This window comes from Pseudophryne corroboree, chromosome 1, assembly GCF_028390025.1.
Source record: "Pseudophryne corroboree isolate aPseCor3 chromosome 1, aPseCor3.hap2, whole genome shotgun sequence".
Lineage (NCBI taxonomy): Eukaryota > Metazoa > Chordata > Amphibia > Anura > Myobatrachidae > Pseudophryne > Pseudophryne corroboree.
Window position 1 is genome coordinate 598,273,999 of NC_086444.1, and position 17,834 is coordinate 598,291,832.

At 46.7% G+C, this 17,834-nt stretch overlaps 1 long non-coding RNA gene across 5 annotated transcripts in view; it reads left to right on the plus strand.

The window, feature by feature from the left end:
* Nucleotides 1-17,834, plus strand: part of LOC134901380 (uncharacterized) — a 95,574-nt gene that overhangs the window by 20,623 nt on the left and 57,117 nt on the right. Inside the window, exons 1-2 of one of the 5 annotated variants that reach the window (XR_010174881.1) lie at nucleotides 10,331-10,397; nucleotides 13,830-13,900. The exons of 1 other annotated variant lie outside the window; for it this stretch is intronic. This is a non-coding gene — a long non-coding RNA (uncharacterized LOC134901380). Of the gene's footprint in view, nucleotides 1-10,313; nucleotides 10,398-13,829; nucleotides 13,901-17,834 lie in introns of those variants that run through there. 3 more of the 5 variants (XR_010174887.1, XR_010174875.1, XR_010174893.1) reach the window with 3 other exon arrangements.

The following is a 17,834-nucleotide window of genomic DNA, read 5'->3' on the forward strand; positions in this document are numbered from 1 at the left end:
ATCAAGGTTTTCAGCAAGCCTTTTCAGACAACCAAATTACTCCACAGTAGGCCGGCGGTGGCGGTTTACCGAGTACCCCACTCACTCGCCCACCTCGACCAATACGACCTGATCACACCGATATGGTGCTGGCGTACTCGATACAGGGCCCCTATGGAACCTTCAGTTTACTGGAACATATGAGGGTTACCCGCAGGACACTTACTCTTTCCAGTAAAGTTGGGGTTGTTAGATAGTTCCTGAGTGACCAGCGAACTTCCCTTCCAAAAATAAAAAAATTACACAAATCACGTCAGAATGTACAAATAGCGTTTGTGACCACTTTACTCTAATGGTATTAGGTCAGATTACTAACTACTGCACACAATTACGTGTGGTCCAATCGTTCAGTACACAAGCACTACTTGTTATGTACTGAAAGATCAATGGAATCGATGTTTCCGGCCGCGATTCCTTCAGCAAGAGCTTGTATGGCCTATATGGGTTCTGCACCAACACCCCAGGCGTTGTGCCACTGGACTTTTATAGCGGACCTTTTACCTTACGACCTCCTGGTCTTGTTACCTTATGACCTCCTGGTCTTGTTACCTTATGGTCCGCTATACTCTAATGCTCAAATATTATTTAACCAGGGATGCCTCCCTAGCCACCGTATATGTCACTTACACGTATGTCCCTTGACGAGTACCCGGCTTTCCTTTTGGTTCCACCTTAAAGTTGTATAAACTTATGTATACAAAACCACACTCACTCAACACATGTACACTTTGTTTCTATATCTATTTCTGCGCAGAAATTGTCTTCAGTCCAACAGTGTTACCAATTAGGAGCAGGATCTGTTAAACTAAATTTCAGATTTTTTCCAAAAATAGATTTGCGTTATTTACCGCGTCGCGTTATCTACCGCTGTGCGTTACTTATCGCCTTTGCGCTAATTATCGCTTTGCGCTAATTCAACTTTTCGTGACTTGAGCTACGTGAGCGTAACCGGACGCTACGTTGCGTAATGTACGCTGCGTGCGTCTGCCTTTTGGATTGCGTACGCTAGTCTTTGTTAGCGACACATGTACGCAATGCAAGGATCCACCGTAACACAATATATACTTTTATCAATGTAAATGATCCCTGATCATCTACCGCAATCCACACTGACTGCCTTATCTCCCAGGCAGATCGTGTGTTGTTCTATACTTTAACTATTACCTCTACTATGAAATAACAGCAAATCTCTTTTAGCACTTTCTATCAACTATAAAAATTGGCAAACAGGAATAGTGATATACGAAATTTAAAAAAAAGAAATGCAGATAAATGTATGCGTGCGTGTATACGCAAGACAGAAGAGAAATAAAACAGTTTTAAAAGACACAAGCGTTTTGTTCTTACTTCCGGTTCCCGGATTCCTTCAGCATTCTTTATCTAAGCGAAGCAGACGCTTATCCCGTCAGCACTGGGAGACAACCTCCCACCCTTTGCTGGGGGATAATGTCTGCTGATCTACCTAGTGCAGATATGAGAAGGATAGGACGAGTCCCCCAATTGACAATGCTAAATTCCTTTGTCGTATAAACAACCCTTTATGAAGTCTAAGAACACTGTACGCTGTTTGCTTAAGAAGTACCGTAATGGTACGCTAGTTGCGTAACGATCGCTCAGCCGTAGGCGAGACGCTCAAGCGTCACGTTCGCTCACGGCCCAGTGATCACAGGACACGTTATTGGCTATGACTAGAGTAATGATTCGCTATGGCGTAGCATACGCTCGAGACCACGAGGAGGTCACCAGCGGCGCAGACGCTCACAACGCTATACCTTAATGTTTAAACCTTATACCAATGAAATACACAGAATAACTTAATGTGAATACAGGGTGTAAGTGCAACCTTGTGTAACCTGACTAACTACAAAGCTGCTTGAGCGTCACCGACGCTCAAGTGAACACTTAACACTATAGAAAATACACAGATACTGGTTTAGGTTCCAAAGCCTATTAACTGTATTATATCTAATATATTTGTAAAAGGGGATAACAGTACAAATGATACACTACAATATAACAGAGACTTCCTAACCACAGAACTAAACAATAAATACAAAAAGACAATACTACACTGACCTAAATGCAACACAATACAATACTATCTAATACAATACAATACTAGCCTAGTCTAGGGGAGATATGAGAGAACAGAACAGGGAGAGAGAGAGAGAGATGAGAGAAATTGGCTCACAGAAAGACAATGATTACGGAGAGAAACTTACGCACAAAGGGTATGATCGCCTGCGCCTCGATATCCAGCTCCCGGCTATCAGCAGATAACCGTTGATGAGAGAGTGAGAGCTGGATGTGGTCGGCCTGCCTATTTATGCCCCACACACAATGCAATCTCATGGTCCTACAATCCCATTGTCCATTGGCCGAAGGAATTCGGCCCTGCATCATAACAAAAGGTCATAGGGTGATTCATACAGGTGGGCTGTGACGATTTCCAACAGCTCAGGTGGGTGGGAAACTGGGTTTCCCGCCGCATACCTGAGTATGTGTAAATAATAGAAATGGACATAAACTTCTTATGTCCATAACTATTCGCACGAGCGATTAATACGCTCCAAACCAACACCGGAATATTACTAATTAAATACTCTTCCGATGGGTACCAAACACTGCTGTATGATTCCTGTCAGACCCTTCGTACAATACAAAGAGGGATTCCTTTAAACAGGGACCTTCTATTTTAACCAAACTTTCAGAATCTATCAAGGGGACCATGATCTACAAACTACATTAATTGTGAACATTTGTAACGAATGAGTCGCACGCTACGACTACATAAACTCTACCGTAAATACGCATACCGCGCCTGCGAGTGCACGCTATCGCGGGTATGCGCCTTCACGGTAGAGCGTACGCATGCGCAGCGCGGACCAGTGTGCGGTGCAAATATGGCAACGTGCATAGAGACATTTTTCTGACTTTGACAGACTTGATGCGGAACTTGCAGCAGGACTTCAGGTTGTTCAGTGTGGCCAGGCACTTTGCATAATTAAGCCCCGCCCCCGCCACAATTTGCCGCAATTCACGGGCCTTTAGGGCGGGGGTGGAGCCAAATAGGTTGTTGGAAATTGCAATGCATTGCCTCCTCCCCACAGTCCTGTGAATCCCGTCAAAATGCCGTGGGGGGGAGGGGGGGCCACAATCAAGGACAGCGGTCACTAGAAAAAAAACATATGGGGGAAGGGGCCACTGGCAGAGTGTGCAGTTCGGTACCCTGCCGGCGACAAATGCATGCCTCAGAACAGAATACAACGCCTGATGCTCACACCGCTAGCGGCTCCCGGGGTATGGCTGGATGTTCTGGTTACCTGGGTGACGGCCCGTCTCCTCATCAGCATACCCTCCAACTTTGAACACTCGAAAACCGGTACAAATTAGGAAAAGGGGCATGGTCATGGGTAAAAGGGGCGTGGTCACCCCCCCCCCCTTTCCTATACTTTCTATGGAGATTTAGTGAGCAAAAAAATCAGTACAAAGCCCTTTTTGTCAGGTACAGACCATAAAAAAACGGTATTGTACTGGCCAAAAAGGTACAGTTGGAGTGTATGCAGGGCCGTAACTAGGTGTGTGCCGATGGTGCCTTGCCCACAGCGCACATGTGCTGAAGGCGCACCATCGGCAGCACACCCCCACCCATACACGGCTGCAGCCACTGTTCTCACTATAGAGTCCAGCGCTGCCGCCTGTCTCCCGCCGCGCGTTAGAGCCGCCGCCTCTGCAGGGACTCTGAACGCGGCATTCCTCCGCACTGCCACCTGTCTCCCGCCGCCCGGAGCCGCCCGCTCTGCAGGGACTCTGAGCGCGGCATTCCTCCGCACTGCCGCCTGTCTCCCGCCGCCTGCTGTGCAGGGACTCTGAGCGCGGCATTCCCCCGCACTGCCGTCTGTCTCCCACCGCCCGGTGCTGCCACCTCTGAAGGTACCAGGGGACAGCCTGGAGGAGGTTTCCATTAGGGTTGTCTGTTAGGGTTAGTGATATCTGATAGGGTTAGTAATATCTGCCTGACAAAGAGGAGGTGATGGCAGAGCCATAACTCGGGGACGCTGTCTGCCGTAATGTGTAAAAAGGGGGACGCTGGCTGCCGTAATGTGTAAAAAGGGGGACGCTGTCTGCCGTAATGTGTAAAAAGGGGGACGCTGTCTGCCGTAATGTGTAAAAAAGGGGGACGCTGTCTGCCGTAATGTGTAAAAAGGAGACGCTGTCTGCCGTAATGTGTAAAAAGGGGAAGCTGTCTGCCGTAATGTGTAAAAAAAGGGGGATGCTGTCTGCCGTAATGTGTAAAAAGGGGACGCTGTCTGACGTAATGTGTAAAAAGGGGAAGCTGTCTGCCTTAATGTGTAAAAAGGGGACTCTGTCTGCCGTAATGTGTAAAAAGAGGACGCTGTCTGCCATAAGGTGTAAAAGGGGCTCTACCTGGTGTAGTGGTGCTACGGCGTAATTTGAATAATGGAGACTACTGTGCACCATTATATGAATTGGTATTATTTTGTGGCCACACCCCTTTCCCGTGAAGCCACGCCCCTATATTTTTTGCGCGTGCCTACGGCGCGCACTGCCGCCAGTTTGCGTTAAGGGGGGGCGCCGATGCCATTTCTTGCACACAGCGCTAAAATGTCTAGTTACGGCACTGAGTGTATGCATCAGTCCCAGACCATTATGGGAATCTCAGCGGCTGGCTTCAGCGCCTTACAGGAGCCTGCAGGTACCTGAGTCTTCACACTCCTCCAAAGCTGCTAGCAGGGTTTTCTAACAGGGTTGAAGCACACGGTTACTTTTTCCATGCATGGCCTGCACCCCCGGCTTTTCAGGTCTCACATGCGCAGTCTGTAATCTCACGAGGGGCTGGGAAAAAGCGGGAGGATTAGCAGGGCTTCCGGGGCAGCGGGAGGCTAAAGTAAAAATCGTGAGCCTCCCGCTAAATGCGGGAGGGTAGGCAATTCTGAGTTACACCCTTGTATATAACACATGTAACTGTGACAGGGAAGGTGGCCCCTCTCAGCACTGGGCCCCATAGCAGCTGCACTCCCTGCACGTACAGTAGATACACCCTGTATATAACACATGTACTGTAACTGTGACAGGGAAGGTAACCCCTCTCAGCACTGGGCCCCATAGCAGCTGCACTACCCATCCCTATGGTAGCTACACACTTGTATATAACACATGTAACTGTGACAGGGAAGGTAACCCCTCTCAGCACTGGGCCCCATAGCAGCTGCACTCCCCGCACCTATGGTAGCTACACCCTTGTATATAACACATGTAACTGTGACAGTGAAGGTGGCCTCCTCTCAGCTCTGGGTCCCATAGCAGCTGCACTCCCCGCACCTATGGTAGCTACACTCTTGTCTATAACACATGTAACTGTGACAGATAAGATGGCCCCTCTTAGCACTGAGCCCCATAGCAGCTGCACTCCCTGCACCTATGGTAGCTACACCCTGTATATAACACATGTAACTGTGACAGGGAAGGTGGCCCATCTCAGCTCTGGGCCGCATAGCAGCTGCTCTGCCTGCAGCTATATTAGCTACGCCCTTGGCGAGCCCGCATGGGGCTCTGTTGCACTCATATCCTCACCGGCAATCTGGCGGCCAGGAACTCGGCATCAGGATGCTGACCGCTGGGATCCCAACCACCGGTAACACGATCCCAACCCATGATAGAGCACATGTAACACGCCGGTCCAAAGGTGTGTTATCTTCTTAACCTGCAGAGGACGCTCTTTGGGTAATTCCTCCTTTTTAGTACACCGTGACAAAGAGGCAAGTGAAGACTCCCATTTATTGAGCAGACACAGAATGACCTGCAATAGGTACAACACAATTTTATTGTAACACACTCTAAGCAATTACAACAAAGAAGGTGACATTGCAAGGGTAATGAAATTATGACAAACTTCACACCCCCGTATAACCCGCAAGCAATTTGACAAACAGTTGTGAGAAAGATAAGCAGCTGACGTTGACCTAGAGTAGCTCAATCTCGTTGGACCAGCAAACAGCGCTTATAAAGGTAAGCTGCTGGAACAGGTAAGCAAGCTGGTGTCGTCCGTGTTTAACACTGTCTCATATAGGCCCTCATTCCGAGTTGTTCGCTCGCTGCTAATTTTAGCAGAATTGCTAATAGGCTAAAATCCGGCAGTTCTGCGCATGCGTATGCACAGCAGGGCGCACGCGCTAAGCAAATTTACACAAAATTATGCTATTTTACTCACAGGCGAACGAAGCTTTTCAATCGCTCTGCTGATTGACAGGAAGTGGGTGTTTCTGGGTGGAAACTGTCCGTTTTCAGGGAGTGTGCTAAAAAACGCAGTCATGCCAGGTAAAAACGCAGGAGTGGCTGGAGAAACGGAGGAGTGGCTTGTCAGACACTGGGCGTGTTTGTGACATCAAAGCAGGAACTAAACGGACTGAGGTGATCACAATATAGGAGTAGGTCTGGAGCTACTCAGAAACTGCAAGGAAATTGCTTTCATTAGCAATTCTGCTAATATTAGCAGAGTTGCTAATCTTTCGTTAGCAATTGCTAATCTTTTGTTAGCAATTCTGCTATGCTAAGATACACTCCCAGAGGGCGGCGGCTTTGTGTTTGCATTTCTGCAAAAAGTAGCTAGCGAGCGAACAACTCGGAATGAGGGCCATAGTCAGTAGTAGCACTTATACAGATGATTTGCAGGAACAATGGGGGTCATTCCGAGTAGTTCGGTCGTTATTGTTTTCTCGCAACGGAGCGATTAGTCGCTAATGCGCATGCGCAATGTCCACAGTGCGACTGCGCCAAGTAAATTTGCTATGCAGTTAGGAATTTTACTCACGGCATTACGAGGTTTTTTCTTCGTTCTGGTGATCGTAATGTGATTGACAGGAAGTGGGTGTTTCTGGGCGGAAACTGGCCGTTTTATGGGAGTGTGTGAAAAAACGCTACCGTTTCTGGGAAAAACGCGGGAGTGGCTGGAGAAACGGAGGAGTGTCTGAGCGAACGCTGGGTGTGTTTGTGACATCAGACCAGGAACGACAAGCACTGAACTGATCGCACTGGCAGAGTAAGTCTCGAGCTACTCAGAAACTGCACAGAGAAGTCTTTTCGCAATATTGCGAATCTTTCGTTAGCAATTTTGAAAAGCTAAGATTCACTCCCAGTAGGCGGCGGCTTAGCGTGTGCAAAGCTGCTAAAAGCAGCTTGCGAGCGAACAACTCGGAATGACCCCCAATAAGCAAGCGGGCGTCGTCCTTAAATAGCACAGGTGGTCATTCCGAGTTGTTCGCTCGCAAGCTGCTTTTAGCAGCTTTGCACACGCTAAGCCGCCGCCTACTGGGGAGTGAATCTTAGCATAGTAGATTTGCGAACAAAAGATTAGCAGATTTGCGAATAGACAGTTCTTAGCAGTTTCTGAGTAGCTCGAGACTTACTCTGCCACTGCGATCAGTTCAGTCAGTTTCGTTCCTGGTTTGACGTCACAAACACACCCAGCGTTCGCCCAGACACTCCCCCGTTTCTCCAGCCACTCCCGCGTTTTTCCCAGAAACTGCAGTGTTTTTTCAAACATTCCCATAAAACGGCCAGTTTCCGCCCAGAAACACCCACTTCCTGTCAATCACACTACGATCACCAGAACGAAGAAAAAACCTCGTAATGCCGTGAGTAAAATACCAAACTTCTTAGCAAATTTACTTGGCGCAGTCACACTGCGGACATTGCGCATGCGCATTAGCGACTAATCGCTCCGTTGCGGAAAAAAAATAACGAGCGATCAACTCGGAATAACCACCCCAGTCTTGTATAGCCAGCAGTAGCACTTCGGGAAAAGGTTGCAAGCAGGCGTCTTCTTTAAATAGCACTGTCTCGTATAGCCAGCAGTAGCACATGTACAGGTGAGTTGCGGGAACAGGTAGCAAGCGGGTGTCGTCCTTAATAGCACAGTCTTGTATAGCCAGCAGTAGCACTTGTACAGGTGAGTTGTGGGAACAGGTAGCAAGCAGGTGTCGTCTTTAAATAGCACAGTCTTGTATAGCCAGCAGTAGCACTTATACAGGTGAGTTGCGGGAACATGTAGCAAGCGGGCCTTGTCCTTAATAGCACAGTCTTGTATAGCCAGCAGTAACACTTGTACAGGTGAGTTGCGGGAACAGGTAGCAAGCGGGCGTCGTCTATAAATAGCACAGTCTTGTATAGTCAGCAGTAGCATTTGTACAGGTGAGTTGCGGGAACAGGTAGCAAGCGGGCGTTGCCTTTAAATAGCACAGTCTTGTATAGCCAGCAGTAGCACTTATACAGGTGAGTTGCGGGAACAGGTAGCAAGTGGGTGTTGCCTTTAAATAGCACAGTCTTGTATAGCCAGCAGCAGCACTTGTACAGGTGAGTTGCGGGAACAGGTAGCAAGCGGGCGTTGTCCTTAAATAGCACAGTCTTGTATTGCCAGTAGTAGCCCTTGTACAGGTGAGTTGCGGGAACAGGTAGAAAGCGGACGTCGTCTTTAAATAGCACAGTCAATAATAACCCGCCTTTGCAGAAGCAATAAGCACACAGGTATATTAGCTTTGAAAGACACTGCCGGGTGGAGCTTGCAATACACAGTCAATTATAACCTGCCTTCCAAGTAGCAATAAGCACACAGGTATATTAGCTTTGAGAGGCACTGTTGGGCTGAGCTTGCATAACACAGTCAATAAGAACCTGCCTTTGAAGTAGCAATAAGCACACAGGTATATTAGCTTTCAAAGACACTGCCGGGCGGAGCTTGCAATACACAGTCAATTATAACCTGCCTTCCAAGTAGCGATAAGCACACAGGTATATTAGCTTTGAGAGGCACTGTTTGGCTGAGCTTGCATAACACAGTCAATAAGAACCCACCTTTGAAGTAGCAATAAGCACACAGGTATATTAGCTTTGAGAGGCACTGGTGGGCGGAGCTTGCATAACACAGTCAATAAGAACCCGCCATTGAAGTAGCAATAAGCACACAGGTATATTAGCTTTGAAAGACACTGCTGGGTGGAGCTTGCATAACACAGCACACAGGTATATTAGCTTTGAGAGGCACTGCTGGGCGGAGCTTGCATAACAGTCAATTATAACCCACCTTCCAAGTAGCAATAAGCACACAGGTATATTAGCTTTGAAAGACACTGCTGGGCGGAGCTTGCATAACACAGTCAATATGAACCCACCTTTGAAGTAGGAATAAGCAAATGTATGAACCTTAACTCTCACATTGGTAGGCGGAGCTTGCATAGATGAACCATAAGTACCAGCAATGCAGAATAGCAGACAATTGCTTGAACATTAACTCTCACACGGCTGAGCAGAGCTTGCATCAATGAACCATAGTACCAGCATTTCAGAATAGCAGACAATTGCATAAACATTAACTCTCACATTGTTGGGCGGAGCTTGCATAAAGGAACCATAAGCATCAGCATTTCAGAATAGCAGACAAATGCATGAACATTAGCTTAAAACTCATAGCCTCAGAGAGCACTTAACCAAGAGAACGATCACTTTTGCAACACTTCAGCAGTAATTACTAAGGAGAATTCACACCTCTACCCCTTTTACACAACCTGGGACACTATTAACTTGACGGAACCAACCCCCTTTACAGGAATATATCCCCAATTTGCAGAGTATAAGCAGCGGAAGGGTTAAAGGGGAACCACAGATGCTGGGGGCACAATATAGGGGAGCCTACCTCTATTATTAACTAGGTTGTCCTGCGGAGCACTAATGAAATGGGAGCCTACCCCCTTTTTAATCTATCCCTCAATGCAGAGTTGTGGCAGCGGAGGGCACTATCAGGGGACAGAGTTATGCAGCAGAAGGGTTGCAGATCTACTCACCACAAGCTGTGGCGCTTCTGCCACCTCCGATCGCCTCCTGGATTTTCATTGCTACCCGGGATGCAGAGCACCGCACCGGGGATGCGCCCTTGCGAGGTGAACACTGACCAGTCCCTCTCCGTCCGAATGCCGTTGCACCGTCCCGGGGTCTTCCCTCCTCGACGCAGGCTCCGGTCCACTCCGCTCGTCACAGGGGTCCTCTTCTCCTCCGTTCCCCAGCCCTCTGGTCCAAGATCCTTGACTTGGGGTTGCCCTCCACGATGCCTGTCCCTCTGTCACTGGTCCCGAACCGCGCCGCCTGTGCACTGTCTTCTCCTCCTCCACTGGGCTTCGGTTGGCTGGCTCACCGCTCCTGCCCCGGCGATCTTGTCCGACTCTCTGGATCCGGCAGTGATGCGGGCAGCTCTCTCTCCGACCTGAAGTCCTCCTGATCTCCGTGATCCTCTCCCGGCGGCTCCGTTTCCAGGCACTAGACAGAAGGGCTCCACGGGCTCCAGGCAGGTGAGGGATATTTCTCTTCCCCCTTAGGGCAGCTCTCCTTCCCGTGCTGTAGGGCTCAAGATAAAAGACCTCGGTCCCCAGGAACACCCCTGTCCCCGCAGATCACTGGCTCCCGGGCCCCAGCAACAACCCGCCCCAGGGATCTTCTACTCTAATTGTGTTGCTGAGCAAGGGGGCTAATAATAGTATGCAGTGGTGCCAAACTCTCCCTGACCAAGTTTGCCAGGGACAACTAAAGTGAAGCCATATTATCCTATAGGCTCCCTTTTGCTTTCTGATGTGTAGGGACAAATACCCGGGGGGGGACCCTGTATGTAGTATTACACTATAAAAAAAAAATCACCCACACTACCTACAGATATGGGGTATTACACATATAGTACTTGCATATTCTCCTGTGTTAAGTTCGTTTAACTTTCAAGGAAATGCAATACCTTATAATACTATGGTTCGGGCTGCTTCGGCCGCTGAATGCAAACAATAACCCCTGCGATGTGTATGCACATTGCGTATACACACCGACACGCTATGCGCACGATACAGTGACACGTGTGGCTGAATACACCTCTATACCTAAACAAGAATGGAATGCGACACCAGTAGTATATGTTATGTTGTGGTCCAACGCACCACTAATATATTTACTCAAAAGGTATACACAGAAAATACAACAATATCACAGAGAAGAGCTACAACCAATACTACATACGTTTGTTCGCCAGCCCCTCCTGGATCCGGTCCTCAGTCAGTATTAGCAAGTTGACCTTCAGAGAATAGACTGAGGCCGGCCAGGAGGCCTTTCTTTTATACAATGGTCCAAAACACAATAAAAAGGGGACTGTAAGCTCTTCTTCCATAGGTCAAGGGGCAGGTCATTTACAGTACATGAGGGGTCATAGGTTGGTTTGAATAGGTGGGCGATGCTTGGTCCAGGTGTACTTGCAGAGGTCCGCCACTGGGTTCCCGCCGAATATCACGAGTACAGTAATTACAGTAGGTTATGAATATTGTATTCCTGCGCATATCTATGCGCAGGAGCATGCTATAATCTGCAAACTGCGATCGGAATGTAGCCCTTGAAATACTGTACATCTGGATACCAAACATTGGGGGTCATTCCGAGTTGTTCGCTCGTTATTTTTTTGTCGCAACGGAGCGATTAGTCGCTAATGCGCATGCGCAATGTCCGCAGTGCGACTGCGCCAAGTAAATTTGCTATGCAGTTAGGTATTAAACTCACGGCATTATGAGGTTTTTTCTTCGTTCTGGTGATCGTAATGTGATTGACAGGAAGTGGGTGTTTCTGGGCGGAAACTGGCCGTTTTATGGGTGTGTGCGAAAAAACGCTACCGTTTCTGGGAAAAACGCGGGAGTGGCTGGAGAAACGGAGGAGTGTCTGGCCGAACGCTGGGTGTGTTTGTGACGTCAAACCAGGAACGAAACTGACTGAACTGCTCGCAGATGCCGAGTAAGTGTGGAGCTACTCAGAAACTGCTAAGAAGTGTCTATTCGCAATTTTGCTAATCTTTCGTTCGCAATTTTGATAAGCTAAGATTCACTCCCAGTAGGCGGCGGCTTAGCGTGTGCAAAGCTGCTAAAAGCAGCTTGCGAGCGAACAACTCGGAATGAGGGCCATTATGTCCTAACCTAGTTCTGTCCCCTCACATCCTGTAAAGCTGGATATCTCTGTTCTTCTATTTCCTAAGTAAATGTAACTTGCTTGTGTGGTGTGTGGAGACTATGGCCCTCATTCCGAGTTGTTCGCTCGCAAGCTGCTTTTAGCAGCTTTGCACACGCTAAGCCGCCGCCTACTGGGAGTGAATCTTAGCTTATCAAAATTGCGAACGAAAGATTAGCAAAATTGCGATCTTGCTGTGCAAAACTGCAAAACCTTACCAAATCTCTCACTTTTTGAAACTCTCACTCTATTATTTTTGGCCTTTTGTGTTTTCCAGTAATTGGAAACAAATAGGGAAATTTACTAAGCTCCCGATTTTGACCGAGATGGTGTTTTTTCTTCAAAGTGTCATCTCGGGAATTTACTAAACTCAAATCACGGCAGTGATGAGGGCATTCGTATTTTTTTGGAACTCAAAGAAAAAAATTACGAATGAATACACTATCGGTCAAATACGCCTGTAATTTGGTAGAACTCGGTAATTTACTAAAAAGTGTAATTCACAAACACTGCCGGCAATAGCCAAACACTGCCGTGAAAAAATACAAATCGTAAAAAAAGTGCTAAAATAAAACAGACCTGCTTTTTTTTACCGTGTTCTGATAGGCATGCACGGATCCATGAGATCCGTGCATGTTTATCAGTGGGAAGGGGTGGGAAAGTGTTAAATTTGTTGAAAAAAAATGCGTAGGGTCCCCCCTCCTAAGCAAAACCAGCCTCGGGCTCTTTGAGCCGGTCCTGGTTGAAAAAATATGGGGGGAAAAATGACAGGGGTTCCCCCATATTTAATCAACCAGCACCGGGCTCTGCGCCTGGTCCTGGTTCCAAAAATACGGGGGACAAAAAGCGTAGGGGTCCCCCGTATTTCTGAAACCAGCACCGGGCTCCACTAGCCAGATACATAATGCCACAGCCGGGGGATACTTTTATATTGATCCCTGCGGCCCTGGCACTACATACCCAACTAGTCACCCCTGGCCGGGGTACCCTGGAGGAGTGGGAACCCCTTAAAACAAGGGGTCCCCCCCTCCAGCCACCCAAGGGCCAGGGGTGAAGCCCGAGGCTGTCCCCCCCATCTAAGGGCGGCGGATGGGGGGCTGATAGCCTTTTTCACAAAATGTGAATATTGTTTTTAGTAGCAGTACTACAAGTCCCAGCAAGCCTCCCCCGCAAGCTGGTACTTGGAGAACCACAAGTACCAGCATGCGGAGGAAAACCAGGCAAATACAAGATAAAAACGTTCTCCTCGTACAATTCCACAAAAATGGTATAAACACAATGTGTGAGTCAGATGTAGTGTGACCGACACAGGTGAATTCCGGACTAACACCGGACTAACACCTATGTCCACAAATATGGTATACCTTACACTACACTACATCTGACTCACACATTGTGTTTATACCATTTTTGTGGAATTGTACGAGGAGAACGTTTTTATCTTGTATTTTTGCACAATGATTTTATGGTAATAAATTGTTTTTGGAGAGAAGAATCTGCACATCTATTTTAAAGAAACCGCTACATGTGGAAATCCACCTGTTAAGAAGTGAGTTTTGGTACGTCTGCTTATGATATGAAGTGGTGGTGAGGAACTGTCCCTTTCTTCGCTATCAAGATTTTCCACCATACAGGGTTCCTTTTTCCTGAGGAAGTCACGGGACTATTCACTGAGTTGTGAAAAGCAATACCACACATGTTGTGTCTTGTTGTTCTCTTTTTGTACATGTAACATCTGGGATTTGCTGAATTAGGAAAAATCATCATTGACAGAGGATAAAAGAAAAATCTCCATTGACACAGGACTGCATAGAATTCATGTGATGTATATTCAATTTTTTTCCACTACCAGTTAAGTGTTTCCTCAGTTGTTTAGTAGCGCCTTTGATCTCCTCTCACTACACTTTGTTTCCTATCTCTTTGTGTGATCTGAGGTTGGGCGAATCACAAGAGGAGTGAGATTGGGCTGAAACTGTTAGTGCGCCAGAATACACACACCTTATTTTTGTACCGTTTTCCAGTAATTGTCAGTAATCGTAGATTCACTTAGTGCAATAATATATATGTCAGGTCCAGTTTAGTTTAAATCAGTGGGTGAGCAGCATAGTCTTATAATTTATCTTTGAATATAAGTTTTATTCATGAGAAGACATGGGCATAAATGAAAAAAACACAGCTGACCTATGCAGAAGCCATTGAAGATGTGAACAAACAGCTTACATCAAAGCCTAATTGGAATGTCCTAGTAGGCCAATTGGGCACAGATCTAAGGATAAATCAAAACTAATAAAAGATTTGTAGGTAATACCTCTCAAAATCATTCTCACATTTTATTTTAATATTATAAAAACCAGTTAAAGAGAGAGAGTCACTAGAGAAACTAAAACTCAGAGTGACAATGACAGTCAGAGAGAGAAGACAGGAAAGAAAAAAAACAGAGAAAGAAGAAGATAAAGAGTATGGGAGGTAAAGGAATGGGAGGGAACAATCCGACAGGCCATCCAAAGTTCCAACTGATAAGCCCAAGAGAATTGGACACATGAAACTGGTTTAATATACTCTAGATAGTTTACCATCACTTTAAGTAAAGGCAAGAAGGGTGTTAAAAAATAAGGACCATGGGCTCCAAACTTTTATAAATGAAACAGAAGAGTTCTTCAGGATACTTGTAACATGTTCCATTGAGTAACTATGCCATATTTTAGCTATTATCTCATCTATCTTGGGGACCCCTGAGGACCGCCACTGTGCTGCTATGCAACATCTGGTTGCAAGGACCATGTGAGTGAATAATTTATGTTGGTGGCGTGTAGTCTCAGGAATGTCCATTGACAGAAGGAAATAGCCGGCCTTAAAAGGAATTGAGATAGATAGGACTGCAGAGACCAATGTCGCCATCTCCCTCCACAAGGGAGCAAGAATTGGGCATGTCCACCATATATTGTCACGATCCGGGTACTGAGACACCAGTTTTTGCCTATTAGGTGCCTCCTGAGGATGGCTCAGCGGGCCAGGGCCAGGCTTTAGCTTAGGTTATTGCTCGTAGCACTGGTCTTAGCTGTCCACCTCAGGGTAAGTACTTACGGAAGTGCGGCGCTTCCAGACCCGCCGCGGCTGTCACCGCCGCTTCTGAGGCTCCCGTCCGGATGCACATCCCTCATGTCCCTTTGCTGCCACTCCTGTCCCTCTGGCTGCCGCATGCCGCTGGGCGCATGTGACTTTGCTACTGCGGCCTTCACCACCTTCCCACAGTAGTTAATTCCCCTTCTGATACCTTTCATGGGCGCAGCCATGTTGGACACCAGTCACCTGTTCTCATTACTCCTATCCGCTGTGCTGTCCTTAGCTCGGGAATTACTATCAGCCAATCCCCGCTGGTCATGGGGGATAAATCCTTTGTATCCACACCCAGGAAATCGTCAGTTTTTCCATTGTCGTCTGCTACTCCAGTGTGCAGTTCTCCTGAGGATTCTCTCTGCAACTTAGCCTGACTCCCCGGTGGTCCCTCCTGCGGTGCTAATCCTGCTCTCCTGTGATCATCCTGCGGTGTGTATTCTCTGGCTTCCCAGCGGCCATTCTTCACTTATCTACGAACCCCAGCTTCATTCTTCACTTATCTACGAACCCCAGCTTCATTCTTCATTTACCTGCAAACCCCAGCTTCAATACTTATTTATCTATGAAACCCAGCTTCATCTTTTGTTTATTTACGAACACTAACATTATTTACAGCTTCACCTTTATTTCCCATCATCACGTTACTCCTCATTTGGGCTCCCAAGTTTTATACAGAACTTTGTGTTATTCCGGATTACTGGATCCCACCAGTACTGTCTTCATTCATCCCTTGTGATATTATTATTTCATGCACCTTATATGACTTTTTCTTCAATAAATCCTGTTTAAGTTATTCCAGCTGTCGTGGTCACGCCTTCGGGCTCTACATATCCCTCCCTAGCACATGTCTAGGAGTCTACTCACTCCTCCTACATTTCAGTACCCGTCAGCCCCTACAACTGAGGCTTCCAGATACCATCGTCAGCCCTCAGTTGTGACATATATGTAGGAATGTGCCGTCCATATTCTTGCATCTCCAGCACAGTGGGGAAATCTCGGGATTCATTTTATGAAGTCTAGTTGGGACATAATACCACCTATAGAAAAGTTTATAGGCGTTCTCCTTCAATCTTACACACATAGAACTAGAGGCCACTCTAGAATAAACTGAGGACCAATCGTCCGAATCTAGCGTTTCCCCCAGATCGGATTCCCATGCCTGTTCATGAGATTCTTTAGTCACTGTAGCTAAGGGAGATAATAAAGATGATAGGGTGGATATAAGTCCTTTAGTGGCGGCTTTACAGAATGCTAAGTTTTCCATTGAGGAAAGAGGTCTAGCACATAATTGAGAAGAAACCGCAGAGTGAAAGTGCCTAATTTGTAAATATTGATAAAAAGATTTATGAGGGATAGAATGTTTAGTTTGCAGGCCCGCGAATGTGGGGAAAGAAGAATTTTGAGTAATGTCGTTAAGTAGTCCGACTCCACCATTCGACCAGCAATTCAAAGAGGAGGCGAAGCACTCTGGTCGGAAACCAGGATTGTCAAACAGTGGAATCAGAGGGCTGGGGGCCGGGGCAAGGCCAAACTTCCTGTTTGCCATGTCCCACATATCTAATGTATGTGAGACAACAGGATGACCGAGAATTGTTTTAGGTCGGGACTTTCTAGGTATCCATAATAGAGAGGATATAGTATGTAGATTAAGGTCATTTGTTTCTATTTCAACCCACATTCTTTCAGATGCGGGCCTATTCCAGAGAATTCACTGAGCTATTCTGGCTGCTAAGTAATAAGATTTTATGTTAGGGACCCCAAGTCCACCCTCGGAAGTACGCCTTTTGATCACTGATCGTTTCACTCTGGGTTTCTTCTTTGACTATATGAATGACATTATGCTATGTTGGAGTCCCTTGAAGACACGGGGGAACTCGAATTGGCAACGTTTGAAATAGGTAGAGTAGTCTTGTTAATAGGTTAATTTTAATGGCATTAATTCGCCCTATCCAGGAAATGTGGTACCTTCCCCATTCCTCAAGATCCTTCTGGTGTTGAGCTAGAAGCTTTGGATAGTTAGCTTGATATAATTGCAAATACGTCTTGGTTATGGCTATCCCTAGATAAGATAAGTTTCGTCTATTCCAATGAAAATTAAAAGATTGTTCTAAGGAGTCCTTGGTCGCTTGAGGAATATAGAAATCAAGAACCTCAGTTTTACTTGCATTGATCTTATAACCCGAGAGGGCACCATAAGTATTAATTTCCTGAAAGAGATGGGGCAAAGAACGGAGTGGGTCAGAAATGGTAAGTAGGACGTCGTCCACGTAGAGAGCAATCTTATATTCTTTAGGTCCTATTCTAATCCCCTTAATATTTGGGTTAGCTCGAATACGCGTGGCCAGAGGTTCAATGGAAAGGGCAAAATAAGAGGGGATAAAGGGCATCCCTGTCGGGTCCCATTAGATATTGGAAAGGGAGGGGATGCAACCCCGTTGGCCAGCACTGCTGCACTAGGTTTATCATATAAAGCTCGAATACCCTGTAGAAACTGATCTAGAATTCCTATAGATTGGAGGGTATAAAATATAAAAGGCCATTAAATCCGGTCGAAAGCTTTTTCAGCATCCAATCCCAAGACCAGAGCTGGTAATTTTTGTTTGTGGATCGCATGAACGATATCAACTGTATGACGGGTATTA